General features: G+C 45.5%; 1 protein-coding gene across 1 annotated transcript in view; it reads right to left on the bottom strand.

Moving 5' to 3' along the window:
- FAT3 (FAT atypical cadherin 3) overlaps nucleotides 1-14,133 on the bottom strand; it is a 700,951-nt gene extending 686,818 nt beyond the window's left edge. The window contains exon 1 of the mRNA XM_066370577.1: nucleotides 14,028-14,133. The gene's annotated coding sequence lies outside the window, so the exon portion shown is untranslated. The remainder of the gene's footprint in view (nucleotides 1-14,027) is intronic.
- Nucleotides 14,134-14,446: the final 313 nt, after the last annotated feature.

The raw sequence follows: 14,446 nt of genomic DNA, 5'->3' as shown, positions 1-14,446 counted from the left end.
GTTCTCTCATCTGCTTGTAGACATGTACAAAGTGTCACTGGAGAAATAAAGGCCTGGAATAATCACACAAACCTAAAAGGCACAGGATCTCTAATCTAACTCATCATCTCGTCTTTTCAATAAATCCTTCCAGAACTAAGACATCACTCTCCCCAACACCCATTCCAGTACGGAACTGTGAGCATGTTCTCAGTACAGAAAAGACTCAGGTATCTAGATCCACCTAAATCCCGTATTATGAATTATGTTCAGTGTTCCTTTCAGCCAATTTTCAATAAACAGAAATCACTTAATGAGAAATTAAGAGCATTACACATTTCTCATGCTCCCATGGATTTGGTATTAATGAGATTTTGTCTGTTAAGCTCAAAGAGTGACAAAATGTCTAAAAGACAGACACAGCCTTTTCCAATGTCCTTCATTCAAAAAAATTTATTGAACACTTTATAATTTAATATTCCCAAGATACATACACACCTGTTTGCATATTGATTTTACACACCTGCCCCTCAAATAGTGCTTCAGAGTGCAGTGTGATTGAAAAGACATGGTTATTTGGAATTATACAATGCTTAGTCTATTCTATAACTAACTACTAGATAACTACATGAATTCCTTTACACACACAGGAGCTTTACTATGTGCCAGGCACTGTAAATTTGACCCTTAAAACAAGAGTCTTTGGCCCACACCGGTAAGCAGCACCCCCGTGTACCTCCAGCTCTCAGTATATACTGCAATGGCATGATAGTACTTTAGTGTAACAATAGTTACATCACAGGGTGTATTTAAATAATTTCATTTTAAATATAAATTAGGCTTCAGAATTCCTCCACTGATGTACATAGTCTAAACTTTCCTGAATCAGAAAAGACTTAGCACTGAGATGACTCCCACCTCCCAGTATATTTTACCATTGTGAACATCAACCTCCATGGGTATGTGTATAACTCTGTCAGGACCTCCTCAAAGAAGTGATGCTATTGGAAGGTAACCAAACCATCCAGCATGACACATCCAACATGACTTCTTGGTATCTTCATCACACTCACTGCCAACTTATAGGAAAGATCTGTAGCTTTCACAGAACCTGGGTATCAGAACCTGGATTTAAAGAACTATCAAGAACCTGGGTGGTCCGGGATGGTTGGTTCAGTGGTAGAGCATTGGCCAGCATGTGAATGTCCTGGTTTCGATTCCTAGTCAGGGCACCCAGGAGAAGGGACCATCTGCTTCTTCACTCCTCTACCCCCCTCTTCTCTCTCTCTCTCTCTCTTTCTCTCTTTCTTCTCCTCCCAACAGCCATGGCTCGACTGGTTCAAGTGGTTGGCTCCAGATGCTGTGGATGGCTCTATAGCCTCTGTGTCAGCTGCTAAAAATAGCTCAGTTGTGGAGCAATGGAGTAATGCCCCAGATGGGCAGAGTATCGCTCCCTATGCGTTTGCCAGGTGGATCCTGGGAGGGTGCATGCAGGAGTCTCTCTGCCTCCCTGCTTCTCACTTCAGAAAAATACCAAAAAAAAAAAAAAAAGAAAGAAAGAAAAAAGAAACACAGGAGGCAAGCTTTAAGCAAACCTCTAGGATGGCATAGAGCTTCAAGTAGTGACTACAGGAATTGGAGAGAGTGGGAGATATAAAGAGGCCAACTAGCAACAAGGAGGAAAAAAGGTAGGAGGGGGGACTACAGAAGATGAGAACCCCTTGTGTGATAAGGGACACCTCTCTAGATGTCCCAAAGTCTGGGAATGGGGATGATCTTATTCAGTATATTCACAAAAGAGCTGATGCTGTCAGCGGTGTAACTCTGAGTGAGACTAGCCTGAACCTACTGCCCCAAAACTCTTAAGCTTTAACATTTCCCCATGGTCTTCAAAACTGAGGTGGACATTTGTATCTAACTCCATCTTCTCTTTAGCATCCCTTCTGATTCTTCTCAGAGCCATACATTTCCCTATGTATACACTCTTGCTTCTCTTTAAGAAATTTGATATACAAAAATATTCTTAATTTTTTTTTTATTTATCAATTTTAGAGAGAGGGGAATGGCAGGGAGAAAGAGACAGGAACAATGATCTGTTCCTGTATGTGCCCTGATGGCGCATCAAACCTGAAACATTTTGTGCCGGTGCTGACACTCTATTAACTGAGCTACCTGGCCATGATGTGATACACAAAAATTTAAAGTTAAAAAACCGGTAAGTTATAGAGAAACAAAATATTTTTTGCTTTATAAGAGAATGGGCTACAGGATCTGTTTCAACAGTGATTCTTTCCTAATTAAAAGCATTTGAAATGATTTGCTTTGAAAATTGTGATTTACCCTCACATTTAAAAACATAACTATTGTGTAAACACAATCTAAGCTTGACCCTGGCCGGTTGACTCAGTGGTAGTGTCCACCTAGCATGTGGAAGTCCCGAGTTTGATTCCCGGCCAGGGCACACAGGAGAAGCACCCATCTTCTTCTCCATCCTTCCCCCTATCCTTTCTCTCTGTCTCTCTCTTCCTCTCCTGCAGCTGAGGCTCCACTGGAGCAAAATTGGCCCAGGCACTGAGGATGGCTCCATGACCTCCCCTCAGGCTCTAGAATGGCTCCAGTTGTAACGGAGCAATGCCCCAGATGGGTAGAGCATCGCCCCCTAGTGGGCATGCAGGGTGAATCCTGGTTGAGCACTTGGGGGAATCTGTCTCTCTGCCTCCCCGCTTCTTACTTCAGAAAAATACAAAAAAATAAAAAGCAATCTAGGCTTATTTGCTTTGATTAGCATAACAAGCATCGATGAGCCATATGAAAGTAGCAAATGTCATAAAATACCTGGATCTCTCTCTCTCTTTGGAGAGGAGGTATGTTATTAATCCTACCTATTTAACAGAAATATAAAGCACAAATTGAACAAAGTGTATGCACAACTGAGTAAAATTTGGAAATAAAGTAGCAAATAATTACACATACAAAATCTATATTTCTAAAGTAAAAGATTATCTAATTATTGGAGAATTTGAGATCTAGGAAATCGATTTATCAGTATAGTAAGTTTTTGTCTTATCTTTCTTAGTCAGTTGCGTAGATCCCATAGCTCCCTCATTATAACAGTTATCTCCTGCATATATATGAAAGGCATTATGGTCCCATTGTTAATCCAGGCAGTTCCCAGTAAATGGTATCCCTTAAACTCAATAAAAGATGCTGATGCCATCTTTCTGACTTGGGGTCACACACACCATATGTCCTTTTCTGGGCCTACAGAAGCATCATCATCCAGATGAGAAAGCTAACTTTAGAAGGGTCAGACACCACCTTTGTTTAGTATGCTCCATGCAAAACCAGTCCAAGGTACTAAGAGCACACAATACAGTTTTGCCAACAGGACATGGATTTGAAGAATCTAGCACAGCCCGTTAGAAAGACTAACAATACAATGTGTACTTAGTTCACCCAGATTGTGAATGATCTGCTACATCTACAGGAAAGATGGAATGCTAGATTGCTTTAAACAGCTCCTAATTAGAGAACATACCTATGAAGATGAGGAATTAAGAAATCTTATAAAACTAGCTGTTCATATTAATGCCAGTACAGGAGGCAGTTAAAATTTAAATTGTAAAACAGGTAGTGGCAAATCCTCAAGGATTCAGTGAACCATGTTTCTCCCTCCCTCCACTCATTGTCAACATCACCAAGTTATTTCTTTACTAATTGCAGTACTTTCAAGCATTCATAATCATCAAATGCAATTCAAAAAGACATATATCCCACAACAAGGATATTAAAAGAAACTTTCTCAGTCTCCTGTATGATTCAAAACTTACACGCCAACCATGTGGAGTAAGAAGTATCTATACCACTAAACCATCAATCATAAAACTGAAAAGGGCACAAAGAAATGCAGAGCCCAATGTAAACTATGCTATTAGATACATATAATAGCCAAAAGTTATAAAGAAAAAATTAATCATACAAATTAATGTTAAAATACTAGAGCAAAAATTCCACAATTAATACCTTTACTACCCAAGCCTTGTTTTTCAGTGACACAAAGTCCTGCCTGATGTTTTGGTGAATATCATGTGCTCAGTTCATGGAAATGGCCATCAGTATGAGATGCACCATCATCATGAGTTGCAAAGTAAAAAACAACAACAACAACAAAAAAAACAGAATAGAGACAGAGAGACAGAAAGAAAGTACACACAAATCACTGAAATCAAGAAGCACAAAACGGCAATGGTCAAGTACCAACAGATATAAAATATCCAAGACATTATAAGCTTTTAATGAGTGAAAAATGCTGTGAGAAAGAGACGTTCTGTCAATAAATCTAAATCCTGGTTCACTAATTAAACCATTTAATGCAGTGTCTGAATATGTGGACACTAGACTTCAACATTTCTTAATTATATTCAATCTCAAGCATAGTTTTCCATTAATTGACATTCTGAGATGCCTTTACAGTTCTATCGGATAGGTACCAAAGTCTCAAGGAACATTGCTACACACGTCTGAATTCTGACTCAACTGGTTGAGACTGTTATCATGAAACTTTTTCTGAAAGATGGGGAAGATTCACACCCCACTTTCTCCATTACTCTAACGATGTTAAACTCATCTGCATTTGGCTCACTTTCAGTGTGTACATTTCTTTACGGTGAGGTTCTCTCCCTACAACCAGGCTGATGTGCTGAAACTGTAAGTACAAATTCCAGCCTGGCATTGGAGCATGCCCCATGAATCACACGACACCCTCCTCAACCAGTCACAGCACCAACTGCCATCATTCAGCCACCACTTAGAGCCAGAGAGTTTCAAACCACAGTCTTAGAAACAGACGTCAGATGCCCGAAATATTAATCACATAATTCAAGCTTTAAAAAAATCAACAAAATGCCATTTGCAATAGATGTTTTAGGTTTCAAAAAAGACCAAAATACCCCTCCTCGAAGATACAGCCTCAGTCTGCTTTGGAAACACGCACGCGTGCGTGAGCACACACACACACACACAGTGTTTATCCGATAGAAAAAAAATGATATTAATACTGTCATTAAAGCACATTTGTCACTAGATTTAATCTGCATTATCTGGCATGATTTCAGATGTTTACAAGTGTTAAATAATGTTCAATGATATTTAGCGGCATTAATAATTTGGAGTTTATTTCAAAATCTAAGACATGAGAGCTGCTCCAGTATGCTTACTTTTTAACCTTCCATGGTACTGAAAAGGGCTACACTTTTTATCCCATTGTTTGGAATTTAATTTAGTGGCTGTCCAGTTAACATTTCATATCTGTGCCTCAGTCAACAGCTGGGCTTATCTCTGACAATTCAAAAATAAAATAAAAAAATAACTGAAATATTGTTTGTAACTGCTTTGCACAGCACAAATATCAGCAAGTCATAGCGAAATGTCCAAGGTAAAAGTTCTAGTTTTTCTACCCACATCTGGAAGTTGGTGTTATTTGGTGTACCTTTTACTTGACCATTTTTTTTTTATGTTAAAAAGCAAGCAACAGCCCTGAATGGTGAATTCCTAAAGGACAGAACACCTCAACGTTCTTCGTGCCAAAGCTAACTAAGCCTCAAACAGAGGGAAACAGGGAACTCAGACCACACCAAGTGCCTCACTCTGCAGGAATGAAGTTTCTTCCAAGCGTGTGCCAGAAGCATCCCTGCCAACTTAGTAGGCTCCTTCCACCTCCATATTCAACAGTGCTGTGAAGTTTTCCTTAAGCAGACACATCCTTAGTCACAACTAGACTGTAAGCTCCCTCAGGTCATGATTCATTGTTTCTATGCAACACATCTCTCGTAATCCCTACAAATGAAAAGAGAACCGAGCGAATTTTGATGGATTACTTTGAATTGATTCCCTGAATTCTGTGTATCAAAAAGACCCCAGCTCAAGAGTCCAATATGAGAAGAGGAGAAGCTGCTGTTCCTGGAGATGTCTGAAACCTTCCAAATTCCATTGCTCAGCTCCTGGACCACGCTGATCACTCTCTACAGAGGAACTCAGGCAAACCCGAGTGAAGCTAAGGGCAGGTCCGCATTACACAACAGAAGGAATGTAAACCACTAACTGAGAACCAAGAAATGCAAGACGAAGGAAGCCACGAACCTTCCTAGCCACCTCCATCAGGGTCAGTCCCACACAAGGTCACCTCGGTTAATTGTCCCAGAGGTTCCCTTCAGAGCAGGAAAATGAAGAGCATGTATGTGGCCTTGATTTTCAGGAGTGACTCTTGTTTCACATCTGATTAACAAACTTTGTAGCATTGTTCCTCAACCCAATAAAATCATCTGCAAGGCTTTAAAATTTACTGATGCCTAGGTCTTACCCCCAGAGATTCTGATGTAAATAGTCTGGATAAAACTTGTGCATCAGGACCCTGGCCGGTTGGCTTAGCGGTAGAGCATTGGCCTGGCATGCGGGGGACCTGGGTTCGATTCTCAGCCAGGGCACATAGGAGAAGAGCCCATTTGCTTCTCCACCCCCCCTCCTTCCTCTCTGTCTCTCTCTTCCCCTCCCGCAGCCAAGGCTCCATTGGAGCAAAGATGGCCCGGGCGCTGGGGATGGCTCCTTGGCCTCTGCCCCAGGCGCTAGAGTGGCTCTGGTCTCGGCAGAGCGACCCCCCGGAGGGGCAGAGCATCGCCCCCTGGTGGGCAGAGCATCGCCTGTGGTGGGCATGCCGGGTGGATCCCGGTGGGGCGCATGCGGGAGTCTGTCTGTCTCTCCCCATTTCCAGCTTAAAAAAAACAAAACAAAAAACTTGTGCATCAGTTATTTTAAAAGCATTTGGGTGATTCTAAAGTGCAGTCAAGGTTGACAACTCCTGCTTTAGGGTCACTTTTGGGAGTTCTGGGTAGTGTGAGAAGCCTCACAGAGCTAACTGCTCAAAAATAATAGGTAGAGGCCCTGGCCGGTTGGCTCAGTGGTAGAGTGTCAGCCTGGCATGTGGAAGTCCCGGTTTCATTCCCAGCCAGGGCACACAGGAGAAGTGCCCATCTGCTTCTCCACCCTTCTCCTTTGCCTTACTCTCTATCTCTGTTCCCCTCCCGCAGCCAAGGCTCCATTGGAGCAAAGTTGGCCGAGGCACTGGGAATGGCTCCATCACCTCTGCCTCAGGCACCAGAATGGCTCTGGTTGCAACAGAGCAACGCCCTAGATGGGCAGAACATTGCCCCCTGGTGGGCATGCTGAGTAGATCCCAGTTGGGCACATGCCAGAGTCTGTCTCTCTGCCTCACTGCTCTTCACTTCCAAAAAATACCAAAAAAAAAAAAAAAAGGAATAATTGGTAGTGCCATAAACAACCCATTAAATTTTATGTGAAAATAGCAAAAATGGATGATTCCCTGAAAGTCAGCCTATCTGTACCAATACTTTGTCCATACTACCAACAGTCAACTAAAAAACTCAGAATTGGTAATGTTAGCACCAGGAACCCAGTGTGTTGGGGAGAAAGTAGGGCCCCATGTATGTTCCTGCATGCAGGTCCACAGACACATTTAAAACATCTAAAGGTCCTCTTTGAGGTTGGGGGAGGGGTCCACAAAAGGATAATGGAGGAAACAGCTTGAATAGATTCTGGTGTCTTCACAAAACACTGACGAACATTCCAACAGCCTATGTGGCCTATTCCACAAGTATCTTCTTTCAAAAAGGAACCCTCTCCTACAGAAATGAAAGAATTGATTTTACAGTTCCTTGCATACATTAGAGTTACACTATGAATTACTAAATTGGATTCTGTTTACCTAAAAGTTTACTTCAGCTTATGCTTATCTCTCGTTCCCCCTCCAGGACCCTGTTCGGTGACACTCTTTTGGCTGGGTAACAAATATGGCCACGTGTGGATTTCTAGTTTGCACACATCTTCCCGTCTTCCCAACAGAACAGTTAGTACACAGAGAAGCAAGGAATGTATTTTACTTTTACAAAGGATGTATTTGAATCCTGTCCACTGCCTTAAAAGGAAGGTAGGTTCAGTATGTATTACTGAAAATAAACTGAAGAGAAATGAATTTTGTAAAGAAATAAAAGAAACAAAGGAAAATAAAATAGGAAAACATCAAAGTAAAACTTTTTAAAGAAAAATAAATGACTTTATATTCTGTGTGACTTTACAGAATAAAAGAGATAAATTTAAGACATACTAGGGCAGAGATAATTAAACAAATCTCCTGTACGAAATAGAGGCTATAATACACAATACTGGAACCCTGAAAGATCAGAAAGGTGAAATACTTTTTTTTATTATTCAGGGAGAGGAGCAGAGGCAGAGAGACAGACTCCTGCATGCGCCCCGACTGTATCCACCTAGCAAGCCCACTGGGGGCAATGCTCTGCCCATCTGGGGCTTTACTCCATTGCTCAGCAACAGAGCTCTTCTTAGCATCCCAGGCAGAGGCCAAGGAGCCATTCTCAGTGCCCAGGGCCAACATGCTCCAACCAAGCCATGGCTGTGGTAAGGGAAGAGAGAGACAAGGGAGAGGGGAAGGGGTGGAGAAGCAGATGGGCACCTCTCCTGTGTGCCCTGACTGGGAATTGAACTGAGACATCAACATGCCAGGCAGATGCTCTACCACTGAGCCAACTGGCCAGGCCAGAAAGGTGAAGTACTAAAATCAGCGTAAAGAGCCCTCTGTCTAGGCAAAGGGATGATCTCATAAAGCCATGACTAAGGAAGGAGAGTCATACTACCCTCTCCAAACACCACCTGGGCCTCCACATTCATACACACCTATCCAGTGAAGGAAAAACAACTCTGATTATCTGAAGAGCTTGATTATTAAGTTTTGAAATCTGTTCTCTATTTTTCTCTTACCATCAGTATGCCAGTAAATTCACTCTCAAATTGTCATCCCTTGTGCTTTAAACAAAAGTTCTAGGATAGGCTAAAATTAAGGCTAACTTGGGAGTTCCCTTCTATTTCACAACTACTAGAATAGGTCATTTGTCACTATTACACATAACTGATAACCTATCCTGGAAGACCACAAACTGGCTTAAAGCCACCAGACAAGTATCAAATATGTTCTCAATATATTCAGTCTGTGGCCTTAAAGCTGAATTTTTATTATTTTCTTTAAGATAAGGCAAGCTTTCTTAGAATTATTCTTGGAAAGGAATTTGGGGGGAAAGAAGCAATATAAACAACAAAAAAGAAAAAACTAACTAGCCCTGGCCAGTTGGCTCAGTGGTAGTGTCGGCCTGGTGTATGGAAGTCCTGGGTTTGATTCCTAGTCACACAGGAGAAGTGGCCATCTTCTTCTCCACCCCTCTCCCCTCACTTCTCCCCCCGCCCCCCCCCCCCCCGCAGCCATGGCTCAACTGGAGCAAGTTGGCTCCAGGTGCTGAGAATGGCTCTGTGGCCTTGCCTCAGGTGCTAAGAAGAGTTCAGTTGCTGAGCAATGGAGCAACACCCCAGATGGGCAGAGCATCACCCTCTAGTGGGCTTGCCAGGTGGATCCTGGTCAGGGCACATGTGGGAGTCTGTCTCTGCCTCCCCTCCTCTCACTGAATAAAAATATAAATAAATAAAAAGTTTTAAAAAAGAAAAAAGCTGATTAAAGGAGTAGATACTCTACAATTGACAAAAAACAAACAACAAAAACAGTAAGTTTAGGAAGCTTGCAGAATCAAATTGCTATAAACACCGAAAAGACATTTACCCTCAGGGTCTTTCCAGAGGAAGTTACCTAAACTGCAAGTATTTATTTTGTGCCTATTAGGCTATAAGCTGACACTAGAGCTGTCCTCAAGAGGACAGGCTATAAAACAGACCCAACTCTTACAAGTGGGAAGAAAAATGTTCATAATGACTAGTTAACAATGAGAGATTTAATAGGATTTCAGAAAATTTTGTCAATAAGCCAAGCGATATGCAGGAGTTGAGTTTCCTCCTACAATTTTTTTTAAAACTATGAATATCTGTGGAAGTCAGGACTCCCTTATTTGCAGGAAGACATTGGGCAGGAGATGCCTCCTTCCCTCCAGGTCTGTGAGATCCCCTTCTTTATTTCTATTTTATTTTTTTTATTAATTTTAATGAGGTGACATTGATCAAACAGGGTACATAGGTTCAGAGAAAACATCTCCAGGTTATTTTGACATCTGTTTATGTTGCATACCCATCACCCAAAGTCAAATTGTTTTCCGTCACCTTCTATCTGGTTTTAAGATCCCCTTCCTTTAAAATGTCCATTCCTCACTGGTTTTGTCACAATCAGCAAAGACAATGGTTTCATCAATAATCCTTCTTCAGCAACCAAAGGAAATCAACCCAAATGAACTCTCCCACCTGATCCCATCAGATGATCCCCACTCAATGCTGCTGCAGAAAGTAAAAACTAGGAATGACCCACAACGGGGACGGGGGGGGGGGGGTGGACATCCTCAATAGTATCCTTTGCCTCTTGCCTCAGAGGAAAAAGCCAACCCACCAGCTACTGGACAGATGCGCGGTATCATGGAATGCCATACCCAATTCCACAAATGATAAGGTAAAGCACCTTGGTCCTATTTGCATTATGAGCTATTAATACAGCATAACGACCCAACAGCCACAGGGAGCACGCTTCAGACCAGCTGGTAATGACTAAATATCCTCTTCCCTGGCAACTGCCTACATCTTTCTATTTGGCATAATTCACCAGCCAAATTAGAGCAGGTCATTCTGCAGGAATGAAGAAAGCAAGGATAACATAACCTGACACATCAAAATGTTCTTATGTGAGCAGCCTGAAGAGGGCTGCTGCTTTACAAAAAGCTATGAGCTGGCAAAATCACCATACAGCGTACAGGTCAGTGGGCACATTCTCTTTATGACTACTCATTTCATTTTTGAGTAGCTCAGCACAACTGTAATTGCCAGTTAAGAGATAGACTGGGGCCTAACTATTTTTAAAACTCCCCAAAATGACTGTGCCAGAAACCAGAATAAATAAAATTTGGAACAAGCAAAGGGGGTGGGGTGGGGTGGGAGCTGGATAGCCAGTCACTGGGCAACAAACACTGGCTTGAAGATCCTGCAGCTACAAAAGATGAAGCCAGCCCAGCAGCTGACCAATTTCTGATCTCCCAGCCAGCTGCCTTTCATGTGGAGTTCTCTGTGTGGTTCAGATATGAAGACGTTACAACTGGACAGTTCTGGGAACTTTCTCATCCCAGCGCACTGTGCATGGAAATTGGCCCCAACACCGTTCATTGTCCAGGTTCCAAAAAGGCAACAACTAGGAATCATGATTAAACATCAGCATTGCTTTTCATTCTAAGAGACAACTTTTCTCCCTGTAAAATGTTGTAAACCCTTCCCCCACTCCAATCCTACTAGGAAAAAAAAAAGCACATCAAAGCGCTAAGTTATTATGCATTTTTTGTCTTTGTCTCTTGGCGCCCTGGTTTTCTTGGCTGTTCTTTATTCTCTCACCGCTCCGATTTAGAAATAAGAACTCAAAAAAAAAAAAAAGGACCGGTTGTCTATGTGTAATTTCCAGCATTCGGCAGAATTTCAATCTCTCGATCGCTTTTCCCTCATTCTCTTTATCCCCTTCCTTCTTTTCTTCTCAGATTCAAATCTCACAAACCCAGAATCTCATTCAAGCATTCGATAAACGTTAAAAGAAGTTCAGTGCCTGTAGGTGGAAGCGAAATCTGGGCTCTCTCTGAGCGACACGGTAAAGTGGGCACCTCAATTCCTAGATGGCGGGCTTACGGTTTGGTTTTTCCACCACCTGAACTTGCCTCCTGAATCAGAGGCAAAGTCGTCTGCAGTCTTTCGGGTCGGTTCCCAATCTCTGCATTTATTTTAACTTCGGCCCGGCGCAATAGAGAATCTAATCCTAGCAACAAAGCCAGGAGCACAAATCCACCGTGATGAACTGGTTAGCCTGCTCCTCCTCCCCCACCCTGTTCCTCACACCGCCCCCGACTCGCCTTTGAAAAGACAAGCGTTGGGGCCAGAAAATTAATACGTCCGAAGCAAGGAGAAGAAAAGCGGTGGATTATAAATGGCCAGGAGTGCTTTGAATTTCGTTGTTTGGTTGTGTATTTTTAAAGCATCAAAGACCCACAAGTGTGAAACCAAGCTAGACAAGCCCCCAAGGTTGCGTCGCACAACCCTAGGCGCTGTCCAGATAGCTCTCCCCGCCCCCTCTCCGTCTGGCTAGGGCCCCGGTGAGTGGGGAGGGGGGGGGGGATTTGCGCGGGTTTGTCTGACACTTGTAAATGGAAGTGGGATCCAACTTGGAAAACAAACGAGCCGGAGTCTGGGGCGTGGAGAAAGGGGTAGGAGAGGAGGAGAAAAGGCTCTTCCATCATTAGCGTGTTCGTGCTTCCCTTCCTCCCTCCTGCCCCGGCTGCAGCAGGTTCGCCCAAACCAAAAGCGGAGTCAGCCCGCGCGCAGCGGCGGCGGCGAAAGGAAGCTCCCGTCCGAGGCTGGGGAGTCAGCTAGTACGCCGCCGGTCGCTGCTACCGACCGCCCACGCTCCGGAAAGCAAGCGTCCTTCACTCCCAGGAACCTTTTCTAGATCCCATGACGACCTCGCCAGGTCTCTGCATCCTCCTTCCTCTCATTCATTCGGGGACCCCTCCTACTGCCTGGTTTGCCCACGTTACTATACGGAGCTGCAGGATGCCACCAACACCAACACACACACACACACACACACACACACACACACACACACACACAGCCGAGAGCACCACCCTTTCGTCGTAGGCTACTTACTCAAGAGGTTCCCCTAGTTCACAGCCAAAATTCCTAACACCCCCATATCCTCTCCCCAAGCGCGCGCACGCACGCCCAGGAGAGTGGGGCAGGGAAAAGTGAACAATAAAAGTTGCTTTCCGCAAAGCCCAGTCGTGGTCAATGTTTAATCATCTCGGAAAGCACACGCGACAAAAGTCAGTGGGATAGAGGAGGAAGGAATACAGACCACAGTACTGCTAAAAATACCCAGGCTCGCCACCTCGCACAAGCCCAGGGGCCAGATGCACTTTAGCTCAGCGACCCCCACTGGCGGAATCCTGGCGCGCACTGCACGCCGCGCAAGACAGCACGCCGGGCCACCACGCTGCCTCCTTGTCCGAGCCCCTCAGACCCCACTAACACCACATCGGCCCTGCACCCAGTGGTCTGGGTGAGGGGACCTATCCGGAAGCTCCCATGAAGGGGCACAGAATGCGAACCCGGCATGCCCTCGCGTTCCTTCCTCGCAGAAAAGGCTGCAATGCACCCCTAAGATGGTCAGGTCCGCTCAGCTTTTCAAAGACAAGCTACCTTCACTCACACCCGCCAAAAACACAACCATGCACTCTACCACCACACTCCTTTTCCCTCTCCCTGTCAAGTCATCAGGAAAAGTCCCTCCTCCCGCCATTCCGTAAAAGGCTGTCGCTCCAGTCCCAGAGCCGCTGCTATTCAGTAAATCTCACCCTGCCCATGACCCCCACACGGAATCAAGCGTTGGAGCAGAGCCGCAGAATGCCCAGTAATCCCTTCCCCTTTCAGACCAAAGTGTAGCTGAGCTCCCTGCTCCGTCCGAAGCCTCGTCAAGCGATGATTCAACTTGTGCCTCCGGGTCCCTCGAGTGCATTCATTGGCCTCTAAACATCACCACTGAGCCTGGCGGGTACGGGCTACCAGCAGGCTTACCGCCTGTACCCTCTCATCCACCTGCACCGGAGGCCGGGGCGGGGGATGGGTGCACCGATCTGCAAGCCCCTCGCGCCTCCTCTCCAAATTCTCAGTCCCAAACTTGGCCAACTCTCTATGCCAATCCCCGGCTACTGCCGCAGAACCGAGCCTCCCTACCCTCCTTGCGGCGGCAGCGACCGAGACTCGGAGACGTGCCGAGGCAGGAACTTTACAAGGTGAAAAGTTTCCCCCACGCGCTCTACCGGCTCTCCTCTACCCTAGCCCACCTCGCAGCCCGTTTCACTCGGCTGCTGAAGCTGCGGTCCGGATGGCGCGCTCCAGTCGGTGCAACGGGCCACCAAAATAGCACGTTAAAAATCCCGACGCACCCTTGCCTCCGCCGGCGATCCACGGCTCCACCAGGCGCTTTCCCCGTGGTCTTCCTCAACGGGCGCTCCTGTCCAGGGCGAGCTGGCCACCCGGACGCTGCCGCAGCAGAGCTCGCCGCGCGCTCGCGGGGATGAGAGTCGCGAGCAGAGGCGCTCCGCGCTCAGGACGTCGCAGCCGCCGCCGCCGCCACGGGGTCTCGCGGGCGAAGGAGGGAAGCCGGGAGAAGGAGAACGGCAGCGGGAGGAGGGGGACGGGGGCGCGAGATCCCAATCCGCAGCTCAGATCACAGCGCAGCCTGCTGGGAGGAGCGCCGACTCTCGTGTCGGCTCCGAGCTGCCGCCGCCGCTACTGCCCGCCGCCTCGCTGCTCCCAGCTCCCCATCACAGCCGACGCCGACGCACGGCCAACCCCCCCACCA

This window comes from Saccopteryx leptura, chromosome 1 (assembly GCF_036850995.1).
Source record: "Saccopteryx leptura isolate mSacLep1 chromosome 1, mSacLep1_pri_phased_curated, whole genome shotgun sequence".
Taxonomy (NCBI): domain Eukaryota; kingdom Metazoa; phylum Chordata; class Mammalia; order Chiroptera; family Emballonuridae; genus Saccopteryx; species Saccopteryx leptura.
Note: the sequence above shows the minus strand (reverse complement) of the source record. Positions and strands in the feature narration are given on the sequence as shown.